Raw genomic sequence first — 23,366 nt, 5'->3', positions numbered from 1 at the left:
CACAATTAATAGAATTTATGAACATAAAGTGGATTCAATGATACATGTCTTACTGTTCCAGGACAATTAAAAAATTATGGTGGCTGAAATTACTGAAGGATTGTAAGCAATGTTGATCATGTGGTTGTAGAAGTAGTGTGTTAAAACTCTGAGCAGAAGTGAGAGATGTCATTCCAGTCTATTTGAAAACATTTCAAGCAGCTCACTTCCACTTGTAAGATGAAGCATTATGATTGATAAAACATTTTTGTTGTTTGGGTACAATTCTGATCTGACACCAGTGGTGCCATTTTGGAGTTCAATGCTCCAGCTAACACTCTCTCATAACCTCGCACAGCTGAGCACGTGAGGAGCAGCAGGAAGACCCCATCACCAGCACTATTTAAGGGGGGGTCATCAACTTAAATAGTTTTTGGTTGATTTGTTATGGCAGTTGCTTCATTTCCACAAGTATTTGGTGCTTTCTGTAGTTATTTCAAGTTGCAAAAGTCTTCAGGGAGGTGACAGATGCTGAAGCAGTTTTTGCTCACTTCAAGATTTCTGCACAAGCCACTTGTTCTCAGACATAGATGCACTAGAAGTCAATCCTTTTACAATACACCATGATTTGGAGAATGAGTAAAGGGTGAACAAGGGCACACAAAGCAGGACATACTACTGGAAGGGGGAGGAGGGGGAGATAGGCTCTCAGCAGAACACTGTATCACCCAGGATGTTCAGGGAGCAAATCTCCTGCCTGAATCTCAGCCAGGAACAATGTATAAGACGTCTGTCTGCACTTCAATAAGGACATTTTCACTGAAATCTGTCATCCGGCGCAGCTATAATTGCAACCTCAGAGCAGGGTAATCACTGCATTGCCAATGGCTGTGAAGGAGACCATGGCAATGAGTTCTTGTCCATCTGGCTGCTTCCAGGAAAGAGCTAGATAGATTTGCAAAATCTCACAGTTTGACATCCACTGTAGCATAAAGGAAGCCACTAATGTTCTCTATTCATTGCGAGCTAACTATATTTCAATCTCTTTTGCTAGAAATGTGCAGGGGAAATGAACACATGGCTTCACGAGTGTTGCAGACTTCCTAATGGTGCAGGATGCTCCTGACTGCACACACCGCTTTGAGGGCACCTCATGTCAACTTTGTACTATATTAGAACTGAAAGGAATTCCACTCCTTCAATGTGCAGCTGATGTATGACCACAGACAACAAATCATACAGGTCAATGCCTAGTATCCTGGACGCAGTCATGATTCCTTCATTTTACGACAGTCCAGTGTGCCAATGGAATTTCAGCCACCACGCGGACTAAAGGGTGGTTACAGGCAATAAGGGATACCTGCTGACCGCGTGACTGATAGCTTTGGTCCACAAGCCATGTGCACGTGCGCAGCATACATATAATGAAAACCAGTCTGCTACATGAGATGTGATAGAGCAGGCCATTGGTGTGCTGAGGCAATTCTTCTTCCACTCTGGAGGAGCCCTGCTGTACTCAGCAGAGCTGGTGTTATGATTCAATATGGTCTGCAGCATGTTGCCTAACATGGTCACCATGAGGGGAAAGCCCTTAAATGCCACCAGCTATATGGTGCACAGCTCAGGAACTCGAGCATAAGGCAGAGGAAGAGCTGCAGCAGCATGACGAGGAGGAGGTGGAGGCATGCTGGACAGCCACTTTCTGCTAGGCTGTCAGTGAAGTACTCATCCATGTATGATACCAGTACTTGCAAACCCAATTCCCCATTCACCAAGTTCTGCACCAGACCTTCCCTCTGTCACTGACCATCACAGCATGTGCTTAGCCACAATTAAAAAATAAAAACCATCACAAAATAAAAATTCCAAACCAGATTTATAAGTGAAATCATTCCATATACAAAAGCTAATCAACCAGTCTGGTGCATTCCATTAGTGTCTATCTCCCATGTGCCTTTGCCTGTTCTATTACGCAGTGCTACTTCAGTGGCTGCAGCATGGCTGGTGGAAAGCTGCTGGTTTTCACTGGAGGAGGCTACAGATGACCTTGGAGAAAGACCTCGAGCAGTTTCAGGCCTTGAATGCCAAGATGCAAACTGCACTGCACCTTCTTGACTTGGGTGGCAGCAATCTGGGCTGGAGAACTGGCAGAGGTGGAAGGACAAATGCTGTCTTCCTGAGAGAGGAAAGCAGGTTTGTGCTAGGTGGAGGCACTGTCACTCCCCTGGGGCACCACCTTAGCAATCCTAGTAATCTGTTGGAAGACAAATTGTTGGACTGCTGAGATCTTGCAAGCCCCTTGCACATTAATTCACAGCCATAATGGCAGAAACCTGAGCTTCTACTGCAGTGCTCAGACTTCTGGTAAAAGCTGTTTGTGCTGCAATGGCAGTAGAGACAGCAGCCATAAGATATGGAATTATGGTTGGGTCCACGTGTGTGCTTTTGCAGTTGGTCACCATTTTCATGCTGGCAAGAATGGGTTCCAAGCTTTGCAAAGTTCTGTGGCGCTTTGGTGCTGGACTCCTCCACGCTCCTTGAGATTTGCTGTAGATTTTCTGACCAGCTTTCCCAACCTCACCAAGAATTTTGTTGTGCTTACCCTTCAGGCATCTTCTGTAAGCTGTCTCATCAAAGTGCTTGTTTAAGTCCTCTGCAGCAGAATTCATGTGTGACCTCGCCCTCTAGTGAGCCGGCACCTGCATAATCTTTCCCATCCACCATGGCTGCAGGCCACTTGTGCCCCTTGTCTCACCACATGCAGATCCCACCTCTGTACTATCCTCTAATTTATGCAGTGTGCAGTGTTTGAGCTGGTGGCTATAAGCGTGAAATAGAGTGACGGTGCATCTTCATCACTGTTTTCTTGTTGTTCTTCCATTGTCAGTTTGGTTTTCTTGAGTGCCTGAAAGGAGAATGGCACAAGTGTAAGACTGTGGTGTGAAAAGAGGAAAGCAAGAGGTGTGTGCTTACACCATCAGCAGTTTTTAAATCAGAAGAGAAAGCAGAATGAGGGGGGGAAGAGGGCCATGAGGAGGAGGGTCAAGAATGAGGATACCAGTAGCCTCAATGGTTTCAGTCCCATCACTGGCCACAGCCTCAGCAATGGCAGTCCCAATAACAGTCAGCATCATCTGCTCCATGAGGTTCTGGACATGCAAATGCATCTGCTTCGCTCCAGTTAGCACCACTGCCTCCAGTCATGTGCCATTCGGTCCTGCAAGAGAAAGGGAAGTGTGGATGACAGTGTGGTGCAATCTGTTTCAGTGATGTGGCTATCATGGTTGAATAGCATGGCAGTGTGTACAAGCTATGAGGTTAGCAGCAGTGCTAGGTTTTTGAGGGTGCAGTAGATCACGAGTGTCAACTGAGTCCTCAATGATTGAGATTTGCTCATCGATTTGTGAAGTGTGTGTGCGGTGGATCGAGGAGTGTCTGAGGCAGGTGGTAGGATATGGCATTTGAAGATATATTCACTGGCCTTGACCACTCATGAGATCAATGAACTTCTTGTGGCACTGTATCCAGGTCCACAAGTTTGATCCATGGTATTGACCTCTACAGCAATCAACTGCCACTGTATTCTGAGTGTGTCTGATGGGTTTCCCAGCTCCCTGTGGATACAGGAAATTTCTCTTCTTTTCTACCTCTTCCAACAACATTTCCAGCTCATAAACCTTGAAGCCTATGCTCTCCAATGCTGTGCCATTTTTCAATGTTTCACAGATCAGGTTTACTTCCTGCATGACTGCAGCATCTGTTCCAGCTGCATTTCACCTCCTCTTTTTGAGGTGCAGGCTAACTTTAACTGGTGTCAGCTACTCACAATATTGGCTCCCTGTTCAGATCTCAAGCCAATTAACAGCACGGTTAGTGTTACTTCAACACTGAAAAACTTCAAAACACAGGCATACTCCTTGTGCTGCAGTAAATGTGCGTGGGTTAATCATGCATTGTGTTCCCTGTGCCCATTTGCGAGGGTCATAAAATGTACCCCCCTTTGCCTTGGGATGAATAAGAAAGCAGGCCAGGAAAACCAAGGAGATTTAATGTATCTAGCAAAAACACATTTTCTGCTGGCAACGAACTTACTTCTGATAATCAGAAATAAAACCATGATGTGGCACTGCCCCACAAGATTACTGTCCCACATGATTGCAAATTATATTATTTAGAACAGTGAGGAGATTTGGAGCAAAAAGTACTTCCAAATAATTTAAATGTATGACATGGAGTTCATGTTTTGAAAAGAAAGCTAGATTTAAGTAATCCAATACCTGCATATCATCCCATACTTTCTCTTTCGTTTGATAATTGCATATAATGAATGCACAAATTGACATGTAATTTCAGATAGTTCTAGCGGAGATATAGGAAGGAATTTTAAAATTAAATTTTATCGGGTTCAAGTAGTTTTGTTCTTCCTGGTCCAAAAAAACCAACAGTGGATGCAGTTATACCATTATTTTCAAGTCACTGCAGAGTGAGTTCAGATACACATTGATTGGAAAGTAATTGCAGCTCATAAGTCTGTTTGTCAATCTGGCCCAATGGTGGATTTCTGCAAAATGAAGTATGCCTATATGGGAGCAATAGTTTCTGCATGAGTCCAATCATGTACGTAGAGCTATTTTTTCTCAGCGAGAATCACTATGGTAGCATGACCACAGATTGCCTCACATAAGTTTGCACTCTATAGAAACTGCATTGAGATTGTGTCTGTACCGAAACTGCGGTCTTAATTCTGTGCTTCAGCCTTAATGTGTGTTCTTGCCAGTAAATCAAATTGATTAAAATACAATCTAATGTATGCTATTGGTTATTTATAGTAATGCATTCAACAGTGAAACTCATTCAAAATCTGATTGCTATTAGAAAAAATTGATTTAAAAAAAAAAGTCTAAGTACTTTACTTTTCCTCCAATTACAAGCATGTGGAACGTGGATTAGTTAGAACATATTGATGAAATGGTTATACATTGTAAAGCATTTGACTTAATTTCTCTAAAGTACAGATAAAAAAAAATGCATCATAGTTCAAATTTCATGGCATTTTGCTTAAGTAAAGTGTGCGAGCATTCTTAATGCTATGAATAACAGAAACCACCATATTGAGCACTCCCGGTAAAATGAAGAACTTATTGTTTACGTGATCCTGGCAACCAAATAAGATTGATGACCTGGGTAAAATAGCTACTGCAGCACAATCAACTCAATGCTCCATAACTATAATGTGTACTGTTCACCATTTTCATGAAAAAAGAGATTGTTAATTTTGTGGGAGCACATTCCTGTAATTGGGCATTTTGCAGTCTCATGTCAGCTAATGCTTAAAGCACATTTTTCAAAATTTTGCAGATATGTCGTTTACTTTAAACGTGTAAAAGCTGCTTTTATTAAAACTCAAATAATGGGTTTGAGTATATTTACAAAAGATATAATCACAGTCTTTTCTGAATGATTCAGTTGCATGATATTTCACCTAAAAAGCCTCCAAGTATCTAACGCACAATCAAAATTTACTTCATGTAATTCGGTACATACAATGCCAATAAGAGTTTTAATAGCACCTTACACTCAGTTATGGAACAACTGATGCAATAAAAATATTCCACTTTTTTAACATGCATAATCTCAGCATTAAATTACAATTGTATATCCAATCTATTGTGAATACATTCAACTCAACATAGTTTTAGGTCTATAACAATTTCAGCCTTTAAGTGTAAAATGTAACCTTCGTTCAATGGCAATTTCTGCTTTAGTACCTGATGTCACCAAAGAGGATATATAAAATACAGACAAATGCAGGATAAAGTGCCTCCTTTTTCTGGTTCAACTATGTGACATACCCCAAACTCACAAGGGAACCCCTATTGCACAACTGTGCATACTTCTTTTAATCCTGTACCTTCTCTGGCTAATCTGCTAATTTTAGTGCCTAATATTATTGTGGGTGGTTTTCTGTTGTGGACTCAGCTACTATAAAATGAGCAGACTGCTGAAGCTTAGATCAGCGAGGACCATTATAGTCTGTAAATAGAGGATTATTTCACGTGGCAAATTTGAACCTGAATCCAAGAGATGTGAAAAATCTCATGATCACCATGAGCATTACCAAGTTCCCTTACCATCTTGCAGTATGACTTTAAAAAAAATTTGTTTTCAATGAAGAGGGGAAGTAAAAAAAGAAATAAGGTCAGCAGAGGTGCGATTGGGGGTCATTTGGGGTGGTGGGTTGAGTTATGCTGTTAATTAGTGAATTACGCCAGAGATTAAACAGTGGAACAACTCTACGGCTAATATCTGGGTATGTAGCATGTATCTAGCCCAAGTCTCCAACAATGAGATCAGTGTAAGAGACATTTCCAAAGGGTTCAGGGCAGGCCAAATCAGCCATTGGATGTTTAACCTCCCCAGGAAATTAGAGCCTGTGCACCTGTCAAGACTTCTGATGGGTCATAAAGCACAGCATCGGCGGATGCCCTACCATTCACCACTGTTGGTATCAGAAGATCTAGTCCCATGTTTTGCAGAAAGCAGTAACTTGGAATATGTTTTAAGTGATTTAAGCATTTTTGCATATATATATCTTAGTTAAAAAAACTTAAGCAATCTGAAGCCCATGACTCGGAATGCAGCAGGATGAGGGGAGCACTTGTCTGAAATTTCTCCTTCAATCCCCACTACCAACCTCACTCCCACTTGTCCGATCAACCAATCTTGCCTGCCTTGCTCCAACCCCTGCCACAACCTTGAGCTTAAGCTTTTCTTCTTTCCTACTTCTTCTTCTGTAAGCATTCATTCCTTCCTATCTGCTGCCCCTCACTGCATTTGGCCTCCATCTATGCTATCGTCCGACAACTACTGTCAACCAAATCCTTGACAAACACATCCGTTAATGCATGTCAAACTAGACTGGCTTTAAGATTTTAAACAATTTATTTTCATCAAAACAGTAAAAACTTATAGCCAGTTAATAGATTTAAGCCATATATATATGGCAGACATTTTCCTCAGTAGTACTCCAAAACCTCCCCCTCACATTTGTTATTTTCCATAATTCCCCTTCTGGTACTCATCACAGTGCGCTCAAATAGACTCTTAGACTCCCATTCAATACATTAGAGTTGCAATATTTTTTATTGACATTTTATCCCACAATTCACAGAAGTTCCCATAAGCTAACCAAGTCCCCTTTGATCTAGAAACTGTATTTTATTGATAATCTTCTATTTACTAAGCCCCATGACCAGCAGATTAAGAATTATCTTTGTTTGCACTAATCTGCTTATTGAATTTACCATAGTATTGCACTATGATACCATTATTTTCAAACTGACGGATACTAAACATAGATCAGAGATTTTACAAATTGAAGCAACTAGAGATATTTATTTTCAATAAATTTTCAATATGAACCACAAATAAATCCTACAAATGCTCTAAGTACCGGTTAGCTGCCAGCCTCTGACTGACCAGCAGCTCTCTGAGGCAGAAGTTCCGTGTCAAGCCACTAAACGGCCAGACAGCCGTTAAACGTTTGTGGGACGTGCCCATCATCCGGAAGTGAGTACACCTACAGATTTTACGGGAAGTGAGCTGGATCACTGCCCCCAGCGTAAAAACCAGTCCCATGTTATGAATCAAACACAACACATGATCATTCAAACTATAGTAATTGATGATCTGAATATTGATATTTATTATTCCTTCGGCTCATTCAGATACAATGAAAGCAAACTATTTTAGCTCTCAAAAGTTGGAAATAAATAGAATAATAGATAGAATAATAATAAATAGAATAATAATAATATAATAATAAATAAATAGGCCATGGTTCATCACATTTAAATTATGGTTGATTTTACATGTGAAATAAATTATAATGCATCACAAGTGATTATTGTTTGGCTTATAAAATGTGTTTTCATGTTATCTGGGACTATAGCTCAGGACACCAGTGCTACATTTTTAGATGTCTTCCACCCTTCTAAAATATGAGAGTCAAACAATCTATTGTGACTCCTAAGTCAGTCCAACTCTATGCTTTTTAGAATGTCTTTCCTGGTCCTAGCATTTAGATAGAACTTCTGTTAACATGCACAGGACAATGAATAGGAAACCTTAGTCTGTCAACTATTTTTAAGATATTGGAATTATTCTTATTCCTCACATGATCCACCGCCAGTCTTTGATGAGCATATTACGCTTACTGTAGTTTTAAAATATTAAGCAAATGTAATAAAATTGATTTAAAAAATCAGTTACAATATGACACACAAATTTTTATTTCACATTTTTATCATCTACCTCCCTGAAGGCAAAATTAACAAGATCTCAAATTGTACTAGACCAGTATTTGTATATGCAGAAAATGTTCATATGCAATTTCCATCCTTTTTGTCTTTATGAGCTGAAATCTACCTGCATCTTAGTGCACATCTTAGCTTGTTCGATTCAAGTACACTCTGAGAAACTCACTTCATTTGCTCCTTTGTTGCCAAGGCTTGTTGGAAATTCATAGCTGCCAGCCTCATTTTAAATAGAACACGGTCATATTCATGAACCAATCACAATGTTTATATATTTGAAAAATGTGCGTCAGACTTCCTCTTAAGCTGTTACCAGGGGGATTACAACAAACTTCACAACACATATAATGAATTAGTTTGTGGCTACAAGTGGCTTTTGAAATCTCGTGTTGCACCCAATTTAAATGAACAGCTACCAGGCCAAAACAAGGCAAAACGTATTTCAATATATCAAAGAGTCTTAAAATTACTAGTCAATTCAATTGCAATTTTATGTGCCTATATTACTGTTATTTCAAGCCTATTACACATTTACGAAATAGTTTATGGATTTTATGGACTAATTTCTGTTTTAACCTTTTCTATCTGTCTTTTATCCATTGAAAACGAAACCTCTCCGAATTTATCATGAACCCTTTCTTTCACTTCAGGGAAATAAAAAAGTGAGTAGTTACAAGTGTTAATTAATTCAGCTATTTTAAAGAAAGGAACAGATGATTACAAAACAAAATGGAAGCTTTATCCTATGGAAAATAGAAATAATAAGATTACCATATCTCTAAGTTAGCCCAAAAATGGGAAATTAGAGGAAAGTTAGAGAGTTTCACTATGGAACTTCTGCGGCATAATGCTGAAGTGGTAAAAATGGTGAGTCATGGACAAAATTTACAAATGGGCACAACTGTGGCAGATGAAATTCAATACAAAATAATGTTGAACTAGCTAGGGGAGAAGCTGAAAGTGATCTGGGAATGACAGTAGATTCAGCACTTTCTGTGTCCAGTCACTGCTCAGCTATATTGGCAGGTCTGAGGCTACCATGTCGAATCTATACAGTACCCTAATCAGACCATACCCTGAAAATTATGTTCAGTTTCGTTCGCGAAGGCACTAAAGAAACATGCAGTGTACAAAAATGCAGAGAAAAATCATGGCTGAAGACTAGTTTCAGAGGAAAGAGTTAAGATTGGAAAATACAGGAACATTCATCTGAAGCCTGAAGTGAAAGGAAGTTAATGGCAAGTAACATCACGCAATTTACAATTATATGAGCCCTTTAAGTAAAAAATAATCCAAGATGCTTCACAAAATAAAAATAAAATGAATCATCAAAGTGAACCACGATAGTCCTAGTAAGTACAAGCTGCAAAAAGGTAAATTTAGGAATGAAGTAGAAGAATACTTCATGCAAAAAGTGAATAGTCTTCTGGAGATGATAATGAAGGAAAAAAAACTCATTATTAGTTACTCTGATGGGGAATCCATAGGTTTCTATAAAAGTATGAGCTGGATGGGCCAACTGTTCTCCCTCATTTATCTTTGTGTATGTGTAGAAGAACTTAGAGAAGTGTTTGGTACCTGTTATTGTACAACAGTTACATTTAAAGCTGTGTCATAGAACTTTGGACCCTTAACAGTAATTTAGCCCTTCAATGCATCACCAGTTGAACATTACAGCTACAATATTCTGGTTAGTTAAAACTATTCATTGCTTAATTGACGGACATACTAAACATAAGGTGTCAGATGTCAGTAAAGGGAGAGTACTGAACAAAACCTATTCCCTCCCATTACTCAATTATTAGCAATACAAGTTAAGAGTTAGATGCTCCTTTCAACTGATTACCAGCAAGACACTTTTTCAATGTAACACTAAAATATTCTCAGATTCTATGTGTGGCCAGTACCATCAAACCTCCTTATTGTTATTCTACTTTGTTTTGGTTGTCATACAATTTCAAAAGAAAAAGAAAATAATTCCCTTTTCATTTCTATAATTCAGCATGCTTCAGGCAATAATGAATGTGCTTTGTGTCTCAATTTTCTGAGCATTGCCATCACAGTACTCCTGAAACAAAATCATTGTCTTCTTCATCTAACGGCACAAAAATTCTGTAGCATACAGATTAACATCAAAGTTCTTCTCTGATCTGAATGCACATCCTGTATTCATATTCTATTTTCTCTCATCACATATGCTAACCTGCTTCATGGTTATGTGGCTGTATTTCTATATTTGAATCTTGGATTATTATAGAATTTTGTATTCTCCATACTGGTCATTTTCTCTGTTGATTTAACATTAATTTCTCTGTTGTTTTTAGCATATGCATTATGACTTCATGTTCCTTTATTCACAAATGCCTTGGTATTATATGAAAGATGTTTGCTGTATGATTCAATACAGCAATGGTATGTAGTTTGCATAAACGCCAAGACAGCCAGAAATCCTGTTTATGATCTCAACCCAGTGATTCCACTAGAATATCTGCATGTGTAAATATCAGATAAAGATGAAGCCAGATTCAGTTTGATGCCTCACTGTTGATTAGATGGCCACCACTTGCTGTCAAGGTTCAAAACTGAACAACAGTCATCAGGCTGAAGCAACAAGAGGGCAGTTGATACCCGACGAACCAGACCCAGGCTTCAGCTGTGACCACTGTGAATGCTCCAGTTGGTTATTAATTAGAAATAACAGAACTGAAAATTGGTGAATGTAGTATTAGGGTGTTCGGGGCTGTAACAGTTAATGTGGGGCTGGGGAAACATTACTGCCCATATTATGATGAGAGTCACATGGGAGTAGTAGAGTATAAAGTCTGGTAGAAGTCGGCATAAAGATAGTACCTAGTTGGGACTGTAAACTACATATATGTATATAGCTATGTGTTGTTAACAAACACTTACTGTTCAACTCTAGACCTCTTCATGAGACAACATACAACCTTAACACATGGCGGAAGCAGGTGAAGGACCCTAAAATCCTCAAGAATAAAGAAGTAAAGAAACTGCAGTCTGACCTGAGAGACACGCGTTTAGCCTGAAGACCTCAAATACTCAGCTGGAGATTGCCTAAGAAGCTCCATTACAGGCATGGAGGCTGAAGGGCAGGAAAAAAAATCCACTGTGCAACTTAAGAGGACTCCACCAGAGCATGTGGAGGCCTGTTGCAAGATCCGATTGAAAGCAGAGTGTTACGGATAGGAGGGGGCGTTAATTTAAACAGCACTAATTTTTCCTCTCTCTACCCGTCCGCAAACAGAAAGGTGTTATTGATTTGCTTCTCCCTTTATAAGCGGTGGCTTATCTCCCAACCCCTCGGTTTGGGTGTAATCCAATTTCTATTAATATTCCCACAGCAAACTCAAGATAAGATGAACTCAAAGGGTAAGTTTATTTGCACGTACTCGAAACATGGGAGCAGGGTCACAACATTGCCTCCTTTGCATTCATACAAACAGGGATAGAAAAAAGAAAGATTTACATGCAGAGACCACCGAGAAAATAAATATTGTTTCATATGGGTTTTAGAGCCCAGAATCAAAGTCTAATGAGGTATTCCTTCACAGAGGTCAGTGAGCTGAAAACCAATGCTGGATAATTCACGTTGCCTGTGGCATTGACTTCACACGATGAGAGACGCATACAGAGATGATTCAGTCTTGTAGATAATGGTACAGTAGGAGCAGTGTAGATGGGGCTAGGTGTCCAATATGGGCCAGAGCTCCTTGTCTGTGTTGCTGCTAGTTAGATAGTAAAATGGCAGACTGACTTTTCAGTTCCACACAACAATATTACTGGTTCCACAACCAGAAGTCCATGTCATATGAGTTCCATATCTCCACAATGCCTTTGACAAAGGACGTGTATCCCTCATCTGGGTCCCGAAGACTGTTGAATGTTTCAACTATTAAGAATTGAAAGGAAGGTTGCAGGTCCTTTGTCTCAGCAGATGACCAGACTCCTGTTGGCCAGCCTGGGTTATGAAATGCAGATGGACTTGGTATAGGTCTCTTTGAATTTGGTCTGTGCAGCCATAGCAGAGGGGGTGGAGGGTGGTCATTAGTGCCTCCTTAGGGTTAACGATGTGCAAGATACTGCCAGGTAGCTTCCTTTGTTCAGGTCACAAACAGACATAGATTCAGCCATTTTAGTTCTTTGTCTAGCTTGAATTTTTTTTTTAGAGATAGCAAGGAGCATATCTCCATATGTCCTATTACAAAATATACAGGGTGAGGTCCTTGTCCCTCACAAGAGTCAAAGGACCTAGCCAGATCCCAAAAGGGTGAGCAAACTCTAAAAAAAGGTTGAAATAAGCTTTTAAATTCAATGCAATGATCAGGTAGCACTGGCAGACCAATTATTTTAACGGACACGTCTTGAAGAACGCTGCAGCTTGGATCCAGGGTCGGCGCAATAATACAATAACAACGCGACTATGCACGAATGGGAAAAATTTTTTGAAGAGAAGTCAGAGTAAAATATCAGCTTGAATTTGATTCCCCAAGCTTAGGAAAGCAACTAGCTGGCCAAAACAACTTGTTCAAAAGAATTTCTGCAGAATTGCTGAAGTTTAAAATGGTTCCATAACTGCAACGGGAGCCCACCAAATCCTGGTAAGTGCAGGAAGAGACAAAAAGATTACTGCAGCGTCATTTAAAAGTAAATCTAAAACTGTATCCACCTGTGCTGAAAACAGACATGGATGGTAAATCAACACTGCCAGATCAATTAAGGCAGATGGAAAGGCCAGACCATGCATAAAATTGGGCATTATGAAGAAGAAGATTTTTAAGATATATGGTAGCATCAGGCTTGAAGAAGGAAACAGAGGCCGAACAAGTGAATAGGCTATTATATTCAGTAGGTCTAATAGCCAATGACATAATTGCCAGACAACGAATAAATAAATCTTCCAATATCTTTAAAGAGGTCATGAAGCCCTTTGACACCCACTTTAACCTAAGAAGCAATAACATTTTGGAGCGTGCAAAATTTAACAAGAGTCCAAAAGCCTGGGGAACCCGTAGACCTTTTCCATAAATGAGTTATACAGGTAGTTTGGAGGCTGAAACTATGGTGAACTTAAGTTGGAGCTCATAAGAGACCTAAGAGAATAGTATTGTGAGTGGCCGATGACACTCTTTCAGATGTGCTTCAATCAAAAGAAGTTCAGACTTTGGAAAAAGCCATCCAAATTGTCAGACAATCGGAAGTCCGCCAGCAAAACCGATCCATTTTGTGGGTGAAGTGAAACTGTGTTACAGAGCAGCCTCAACAGTCCAGCTGAAAAAGCAACAAAAGGACAAGGAGACTCCAGGCAAGAAAAACAATGCCCAAGGAAAACACAAGATAATGGCAGAAATAAGACCTCAAAGGCATGAGCAATGTACAGCAATTACTGTGCAGTACTTTTACTGCAACCACCTGGGACACTTTGGAAAGATGTGCAAGTCCAAAACCTCAAGATATGCACAGTATCCTAAACTAGTCCATAGATGAACCAGACCAAGAAGTTGTCCAACAATGCTTCTTTGGAGAAATTAAGGATCCCAATTCACATTTTGGAATGTTGACATATCTATAAATGGTCACCGAACGATTTCAAATTAGACACAGCAGCCAGTGTGATGGTCCTGTCAGATAAGGAACCGTGGCTAGTGAAACAATGTCTGAAGCCACCTATAACACAGTTATATGAACCAGGAGGCATCAAGCTCCAGGTCAGTGGTACGTTGCAAGCAACATTCCAATATAAAAACAAACAAATACGGGAGACATTATATATGTTGTACAACCAAGAATCTTTTCTCCTGAGCAAGAAAGTCTAAAGTCGACCTCAACTTCATCCAAAAGGTCGACGAGATTAACCAGAAAGTATCTGGTTCCAATTTTAAAAAGGATTTTCCAAAACCTTTTCACTGAGCTGCAGCAACTGAAGACTGCATATAGCATAACACAGAGAAATGATCCCAAACCTGTGTGCTTGCTTACATCATGGAAAATACCCCACCCGCTTATGAAGCGGGTACAACAGCAACTTGATGAGATTATCAAGATGGGGATGATCTCCCCTGTCACTCAGCCGACAAAATGGTGTTAAGGGATGGTCCCAGTTCTAAAGCCAAACAGGTCCATTTGCATCTTTGTCGATCTGACACAACTCAACAAGGCAGTGGTGAGGGAAATTCAAGGTTGAGGACATTCAGGGTTATCATGAAGTACTAGTAGATCAACAGGCGACACGCCAAATGGCACAATAAATGATAGGTGCGACCAAAACAGATTTCACGGATTTCTCAACAACCCACCCAAGCGTCAGTAACACAGAGTCAACCAATCTCACTGAAACTCCATGCCTCTCACAAGGGATTTCAATCTTCGCCTTCGAAGATCTCACCTAGGAATTCTCTCCAAAAGTTGCTCCAACTCAAACGGCTTTGACAACACAGGGTTTCAATCTCGCCTCACGAGATTCTGTTTCCCTGGATTCCCGAGTACTCAGTCAAGCACCAACTCACAAGCACAACTTCAGCTCTTCAGAAAAATGAGCAGAACACAACAGCTCCAAAGGAGTACCTTTGCCCCAAAGACCCGCAGCACGGAGTCATCAACTTCGGCTGAATTCTTGGAGCTTCAAGGCTTCTCTTGAGCCCTCTTCAATTGCTAACTTGGATGGCATCAACAATGGCCGGCGTCACAGGCTTTCAATCTTGTCTCCTGAGATTCTGTTCCTCTGGTTTCCCTGCACCCAAATTAGAGGCACAACTTCAGGTCTTCGGCCACACCAAGCAGAATGCTACTGCTCCAAAAGGGTACTCTTGTGCCAACGGACCATATCCCTTTTCCTGTTTGGAGCCTGTTTCGCTGCTCCTCTCTTTTGCCTTAACTAAATTGGGACCTGTTTCTGTCCCCTACCTGGGACTTCCTTTTGGAACTTCTCCCTGTCTTCTCTCCCCTTTTTGGGGACCTCTCCCTGTCCCCTAACTCGGACACTAGTCTTTCATGGTGCTCCACTCCCAGTCACCTGGCCCAGATATTCGTGCCCTTTTCCCCTCTCTTTTTGCGTAGGCACAGAAAGTCTAAGGTCCGTTGGGAGTTGAAATTCCCAACCTCTGAGCTCAACAAGGTAAGTATAGCATTCATAACAGTAATATTTCCAAGTTTGCCGATGACACAAAAGTAGATGCGCATGTAAGTTGTGAGGAGGATGCAAAGTGGCTTCAAGGGGGTTTAGATAGACTAAGTGAGTGGGCAAGAACATGGCAAATGGAATATAATGTGGGAAAAATATGAAGTTATCCACTTTAGTAGGAAAAACAGAAATGCAGAGTATTTCTTAAATGGTGAGAGATTGGGAAGTGTTGATGTCCAAAGGGACCTGGGTGTCCTTTTTCATGAGTCACAGAAAGCTAACATGCAGGTGCAACAAGCAATGAGGAAGGCAAATGATATGTTGGCCTTTATTGCAAGAGGATTTGCGTACAGGAGTAAAAAGTATTGTTGCAATTGTAGAGAGCCTTGGTGAGACTGTACCTGGAGTATTATGTACAGTTTGGTCTCCTTACTTATACTTGCCAGAAAAGGAGTGGATGCAGGAAGGATGCTTCCCCTGGCTGGGGGGTGTCTTGAACCAGGGGACATAGTTTCAGAGTTTTAGAATAAGGGGTAGGTCATTTAGGACTGAGGCGGGGAGGAATTTCTTCACTCAGAGGGTGGTGAATCTTTGGAATTCTTTACCCCAGGGGGCTATGGAGGCTCAATCATTGAGTGTGTGCAAGACAGAGATTGATAGATTTCTAGACATTGAAAATATCAAGGGATATGGCAATAGTGTGGGAAAATAGCATTGAGGTAGAAGAACATGGACAGACAATGTAAAATAAGAGGTGAAATTTTGAAGGGGGCATAGGAGCAGAAAGACCTGGGTGTACATGCACGTGGATCATTGAAGGTGGCACGACAGGTGGAGAGAGCAGCTAATAAAGAATATAGTATTCTGGGCTTTATTAACAGGGGCATAAAGTGCAAGAGCAAGGAGATTATGCTGAATTTATATAAGACACTCGTTAGACCTCAGCTGGGGTATTGTGTACAGTTCTGGGTGCCATATTATAGAAAGGATGTGAACACATTGGAGAGAGTGCAGAAGAGGTTTACAAGAATGGAACTTCAGTTACGAAGATAGAGGTTGGGACCGTTTTCCTTGGAGAGAAGAAGTCTAAGAGGAGATTTGATAGAGATGTTCAAAATCATGAGAGGGCTGGACAGGGTAGATAGGGAGAAGCTGCTCCCACTCGTAAAAGGGTCAAGAACGGGAGGGCATAGATTTAAAGTGATTTACAAAAGAAGCAAATGTGACATGAGAAAAAACTTCTTCATACAATGAGTGGCTCGGGTCTGGAATGCGCTGCCTGGAAGTATGGTGGAGGCAGGTTCAATTGAGGCATTCAAGAGGACATTAGATGATTATCTGAATAGAAACAATGTGCAGGGGTACGGGGAAAAGGCAGGGCAGTGACACTAGGTCATAATGCTCATTTGGAGAGCCAGTGCAGACATAACAGACTGAATGGCCTCCCTCTGTGCCATTAAAATTCTGTGATTCTTTCATCAGCCATGATCTAGTTGAATGGTGGAGCAGGCTCAAGGGGCCAAATGGCTTACTCTTGCTCCTATAATTACAGCAGTGAGAAGGGATAATATGCCAGGAGGATTCACAAATAAGTGTAAATGAGTTGAACTGAGGAGTAAAACAAGGGCAATCACACTGCTGGTAGTGTACCATGGGCCCCCAAACAATCAGAGGGAGACAGAAAAGCGTAAAAAATGTAAATAAATTTCTGAGAAGTGCAAAAACAACAGTAGTAGTGTGGGGTTTCAACTACCCTTATACTAACTGGGATAGAACCAGTGTAAAAGGTATAGAGATGGTGCAGTGGTAGTGGTAATTTCACTGGACCAATAGTCCAGAGGACAGGCTAATGTTCTGGGGACACATGTTCAAATCCCACCAAAGCAGCTGGGAGAATTTAAATTCAATTATTAAAACCTGGAATTGAACACTAGTCTCAGTAATGGTGACATGAAACTATCATTGATTGTCGTTAAAAACCCATCTGATTCACTAATTCTCTAAAGGGGAGGAAATCTGCCATCCTTACCTGGTCTGGCCTACGTGTGGTTCCGGGCCCACAGCAATGTGGTTGACTCTTAACTGACCTTTGACATTGCCTAGCAAACCAGTCAGTTTAAGGGCAATTAGGGATGGCAACAAATGCTGGCCTTGCCAGCGATGCCCACGTCCTGTGAAAGAACAAAAAAAAGAGGGTGCAGAATTCTTAAAATGTATTCAGGGAAGGCCAACAAGAGTTCTGGACTTAGATTTAGGGAATGGAGGTTGCACAAGTGATTTCAGTGGGAGAGAATTTTGGTGGTAGTGATAATAATTCAGTTCCAAAACTACTCTAAATCTAAAAGAATAATGATACTGCAGGCCAGGTGTAAAAAGCCCTCAACAAAGGTCAATTTTACTAAGCTGAGATTTAGCAAAAAAAAAGTGAATAGGAAACAGCTACTTAAAGGTAAATCAGTGGCACAGCAATGAGAGGTATTCATTGAGGAAATATTGAGGGTTAAGAGCAAATATGGCCCCACAATAAAATAAAGGTGGGTCTCACAAACCTAGAGGCTTTGCATATGGCAAAAAAGAGAAGCTCATGCCAGGTACCGAGAGCTCAATACTGCAGAAAGTCTAGAGAAATATATTAAATGAAGGGGTGAAGCTATATGGATATTAGGAAAGCAAAGAGAGGGCATGAAATAATATTGGCAAATAAAATCAAGGAAAACCCAAAGATGTTTTATAAATACATAAAGAGCAAAAGAATAACTAAGAAAAGATGAGGGCATATTATAACCAAAATGGGAACCTGTCCTTACCTGAGAAGTTTGACATCATTTGCATTCAACAGTGTTCATTTGCACTCATTTGATATCAGTTGCACTCAAAAGCAATCATTTAGCCATACTTGACATCAATTACACCCAAAACAATCATTTAGCTATCATTTAACATTGCAAGTGCCATAACTGACATCAATGCCATCAATTGCCCCAAGCCAAAGTGCTCAAACATTTGTGATTAGCAACATCACTTAAGCATTTGGACACTAAAAGCGAACATACAGTTAAATTTCCATATTTCTGAATTCTGATAGCTTCGAACATCATAAAACTGAACTAACTTTAGAAAAAAAAGACTCTGTTTTGATGAGGTAGTTTTTATGTTTTTCTTTATAACCTATAACTTATGCAGCACAACCCTAATACAAGTGTAATGCCAGAGGACAGGAGGACTACTAATGTTATACTGTTGTTCAAAACGTGAGAAAGGGATAATCTGAGTAATTGCAGGCCAGTCAGTTCAACCATGGCAATGGGCAAATTATTGGAGAAAATTCTGAGGGACAGCATTAATTGTCATTTAGACAGGCACGATTAATCAAGGATTTTTTAAAGGGGGATAGGTCTGACTAACTTGATTAAACTGTGAGGTGGTAATAAGGAAGGAAGATGAAGGTGGTGCATTTGATTGCGCCTACATGGATTAAAGCAAAGGTTTTGTCAAGGTCCCACATGGCAGACTGATTAGAAAAACGAAAGCCCATGGGATCCAAGAGAAAGTGGAAAGTTGGATTCAAAATTGGCTCAGTGACAAGAAGCAAAAGCGAATGTTTGATGAGTGCTTTGTGACTGGAAGGCAGCTGGCAGTGGTGTTCCAAAAGGCTCAGTACCTATGTCCCTTACTTTTCGTCATATATATCAATGATTCACACTTACTTGGAGGGGGCATGATTAAGAAGTCTGCAGCAGATACAAAAACTGGTGGTGTAGTTGATAGTGAGGAAGAAAGCTGTAGATTGCAGGAAGATATCAATGGACTGGTCAGGTAGGCAGAAAAGGGGAAAACAGAATTCAATCCAGAGAAATCCAGGTAATGCATTTTGGGGAGGGCAAACAAGCCAAAGGAATACACAATAAATGGTAAGATACCAAGAAGTGTAAAGGAACAGAGTGGATATTCACAGATCCTTGAAGATAGCAGGGCAGGTGGTTAAGATGGTTAAGGTGGAATATGGCATACTTTCCTTTATTAGTCGAGGCACAGAATATAAGAGCAGGGAAGTTATGTTGGAACTGTATCAAATACTAGTCAGGTCACAGCTAGAGGACTGCATACAGTCCTGGCCACTGCATTATAGGGAGGGTATGATTGCACGAGAAAGGGCACAGAAGAGGTATACAAGAATTTGGCGAGGACTGGAAAATATTAGTTGTGTGCTCGGGTTGTTTTGATTGGAACAAAGAAAGCTGAGGAGAGATTTCATTGGGGTGCATAAAATTATAAAATTAGATGGTGTGGATAGGAAGGGCCTGTTTCCCTTAGCAACCAGGTCAATAACCATGGGGCATAGATTTAATCAAAGGATTAGAGAAGAGTGAAGGAGAATTTTTTTCACTAATGGGTTGCAGGAGTCTAGAACTCACTGCCTGAAAACATGGTAGAGGCTGAAACCCTCATCACATTTAAGAAGTACGTGGATATAGACTTGAAATGCCATAACCTACAAGGTTATGGCCTAAGAAGTAGGATTAGACTGAATAGCTCTTTCTCGGCCATCAGAATCTTGGTAGGCCAAATGGCTATTTTTGTGAAGTAAATTTTTATGATACTAAAACTAAACAATTAAGTGTTCCTTCTGTATAATTGTTTATGTGACACTCATGTTTTACAGGTGCCTAGATACTAGAAATTTGCTACTCTAGATTGTTCAGCACCTTCTGTAGCAATCACAGGTGAAAACAGGTCAGTGGCTCACTGTAACCTGACAATTCAGCAACAGTCATTTTTAAAACTCCATACTATACATCTGCTTCTTCTTTTGCAAGGCTTACACAGTTTAATTACTCCAATATAAATCTCAAAAGGTCATTGACCGAATGAGTGTTTATAACCAAGGTCAAATAACTGCGTGTAGGATTACACATTGAAAAAGTCCACCAGGAGTTAAACAGAGGAAATTGATCTTCATACTAGGCAGTAAACACATTCTGCTTTTAGACTTCCCTCAAATTCAACCATCTAACCAACTGCAAGTGTCCATTCAGTGACTAAATAAAGGAAACTAAAGTGCAACACATTTAGATAAATTTAATGACCAGGTTGCTGATTAGGTTTCCTGGGTAAATATTTTTTGGGTGGACTACAAGACTGTAGACCCAGTCACCTATCAATAATAATGAATACACACTTTCAAGCTATTATACCAAGGAATATAAAAAAACTTGGAGGGAGACCAATCTTTTAAAATATCAAATAAGGAACTATATCTTCAAATTTTAGATTAATCATGAAAATCAATTATGATAATCACCTTCATATACTCGCTACCCATTCTTTTTAGCCACCAATGTTGGATCATATCAATTTCTCCACTTGAGATTTATCCACAAATGGATCAATAAACCTCATCAAAGGCCATTTCTGGATTGTAAAAGTCTAATGACATGAGAAATCATTGCAGAAAAGTTAAGACTGCCATAAAGCAAAATGTTGTTTTGAACTGTTTCAAAAATTTGGATGAATTCCCTTTTAAGCTTCACAAATCAAGATGCAAATTTGTGACCATGAAAAGTAAGAATTCTGCTGACATTGCTGAACAGACATACTGTGTAAGCATCATTACAGGAGATTGTTTGGCTGGAGTAAATTATTCAGCACTTCAAGGTAGAAGCTGTGAAATTTTTACTTCTGCCTTTCTGTTGGAAAAGATATTAACATGGGAAACACCGAAATTTCTATAAGTGACCAACAAACAAATGCAAAATTCCAATAAAATGCAGATCAATGAAATATAGATTAACATTAAGCTAAAGTAACATATACATGCATTTACCCCAAAAGTGTAAATAGCTTGGATGAAATTTCCTGTGGGGGTGTAATCAGGATGTGACACCAAAATCACATCGACTCAGGCGCCCATTTTACCGATGGCTATTTATATCCAAATCTCCTTCAATCTCATTAACATATGTCAGAATGTAAAACTGAATACAACTATGCAGAAATTAGTGTAGAAAACTGAGGAAAGTGAACACACAGAATATTCTTAAAGGAAAAAAACTTGCGCCTAGCATGGCTTCAGGATGTCTTGAAGCACCTTACAATTAAGTATTTTGAAGTGCAGTCTTTGTTGTAATGTGTGCAATCTCTATAGAAGTTGATAACTTTTCAAAAGAAAGGAATCCCCACCCTCCCCCAAGCCAACAGAAAGAAAACCAATGAACAAGATTTCACTCTTTAAAACTTTTACTGCAGCAAACCAACTAAAATCAACATAATTCACAAGTTAATTAACAGGCAATTGATATTTCAAAAAAGAAAAGAAAAATTTCACTTTAAACAGCCGGTACAACAAAGATACACTCACGTAGTGTTACAAATATGAGGTTTGTATGATTTGTCATGTTTTGGGACTATCTCTTTAATTGAGGGTAAAATGGAGGAATGAAGGGGATCATGTGATCTGTTCTGAATTCTGTCCGACAAGAAACTTGGGTGACATGGTTGTTAAAAGTTAAGGGGGGCCCAGGTTATTTCACTGGGGAGAAGATGCAAGATATTCACACCTAAACAGCTGTACTGATGGCAGATAGACTGTTAGTCTCCACATCTCAGGGAAACATAGAAAATAGGAGCAAGAGTAGATCATTCGGCCCTCCAAGCCTGCTCAGCCATTCAATACAATCATGGCTGATCCTCTATCTCAACGCCATACTCGCGCTCTCTCTCCATACCCCTTGATACCTTTCGAGTCTAAAAATCTATCTAATTCCTTCTTAAATATATTCAATGACTTGGCCTCCACAGCCCTCTGTGAGGAGAATTCCACAGGTTCATCACCCTCTGAGTGAAGAAGTTTCTCCTCAACTCAGTCATAAATGGCCTACCCAGTAACCTGAGACTATGACCCCCTTGTTCTTGACACCCCCTCCAGCCAGAAGAAACATCATCCCTGCATCCAGTCTGTCCAACCCTGTCAGAACTTCATATGTTTCAATGAGATCCCCTCACATTCTTGTAAACTCCAGAGAACACAGGCCTAGTCAACCCAATCTCTCCTCATATGACAATACTGCTATCCCATGAATTAATCCAGTGAACCTTCGCTGCATTCAAGGCAATTATGTCCTTTCTTAGGTAAGGAGACCAAAACTGCACACAATACTCCAGGTGTGGACCAAGGCCCTGCACAGCTGCAGTAAGACATCCCTGCTCCTGTACTCAAGTTCTCTCGCAATGACGGCCAGCATATCATTTGCCTTAACTGCTTGCTTGCTTTCAGTGATTGGTGTACAAGGACTCCCAAGTCCCTTTCTACATCAACATTTCCCTATCTATCACCATTTAAATAATACACTACCATTCTGTTTTTCCTACCAAAGCGGATAACTTCACATTTATCCACGTTATACTGCATCTGCCATGTATTTGCCCACTCACTCAACTTGTCTAAATCGCCTTGAAGTCTCTTCACATCCTTCTCACCACTCACATTCTCAAGTCAGCAAATTAGCAAACTTGGAAATATTACATTTGGTTCTATTATCCAAATCATTGATATGTATTGTGAATAGCTGGGGACAAACCACTGATCCCTGCGGTACCCCATTAGTCACCACCTGCCATTCCGACAAAGACCCATTTATTCCTACTCTGTTTCCTGTCTGCTAACCAATTCTCAATCCATGCCAAAATATTACCCCCAATCCCATGTGCTTTAATTTTGCACATTAACCTCTTATGTGGGGCTTTATCAAAAGCTTTCTGAAAATCCAAATACACCACATCCACTTGTTATCCCTTATCCATTCTGCTAGTTACAGCCTCAAAAAACTCCAGTAGATTTGTCAAACAAGATTTCCCTTTCATAAATCTATGTTGACTTTGTCTAATCCCGCTGATATTTTCTAAGTGCCCTATTATCACATTCTTTATAATACTCT

At 40.1% G+C, this 23,366-nt stretch overlaps 1 protein-coding gene across 3 annotated transcripts in view; it reads right to left on the bottom strand.

The window, feature by feature from the left end:
* The window catches only part of dock1 (dedicator of cytokinesis 1), a 667,847-nt gene that overhangs the window by 293,587 nt on the left and 350,894 nt on the right, over positions 1-23,366 (bottom strand). The gene's annotated exons all lie outside the window — the stretch shown is intronic.

Source organism: Cetorhinus maximus, chromosome 20 (genome assembly GCF_964194155.1).
Source record: "Cetorhinus maximus chromosome 20, sCetMax3.hap1.1, whole genome shotgun sequence".
NCBI lineage: Eukaryota > Metazoa > Chordata > Chondrichthyes > Lamniformes > Cetorhinidae > Cetorhinus > Cetorhinus maximus.
The sequence above is the reverse complement of the archived record's forward strand: the minus strand, read 5'-3'. Positions and strand labels throughout refer to the sequence as shown.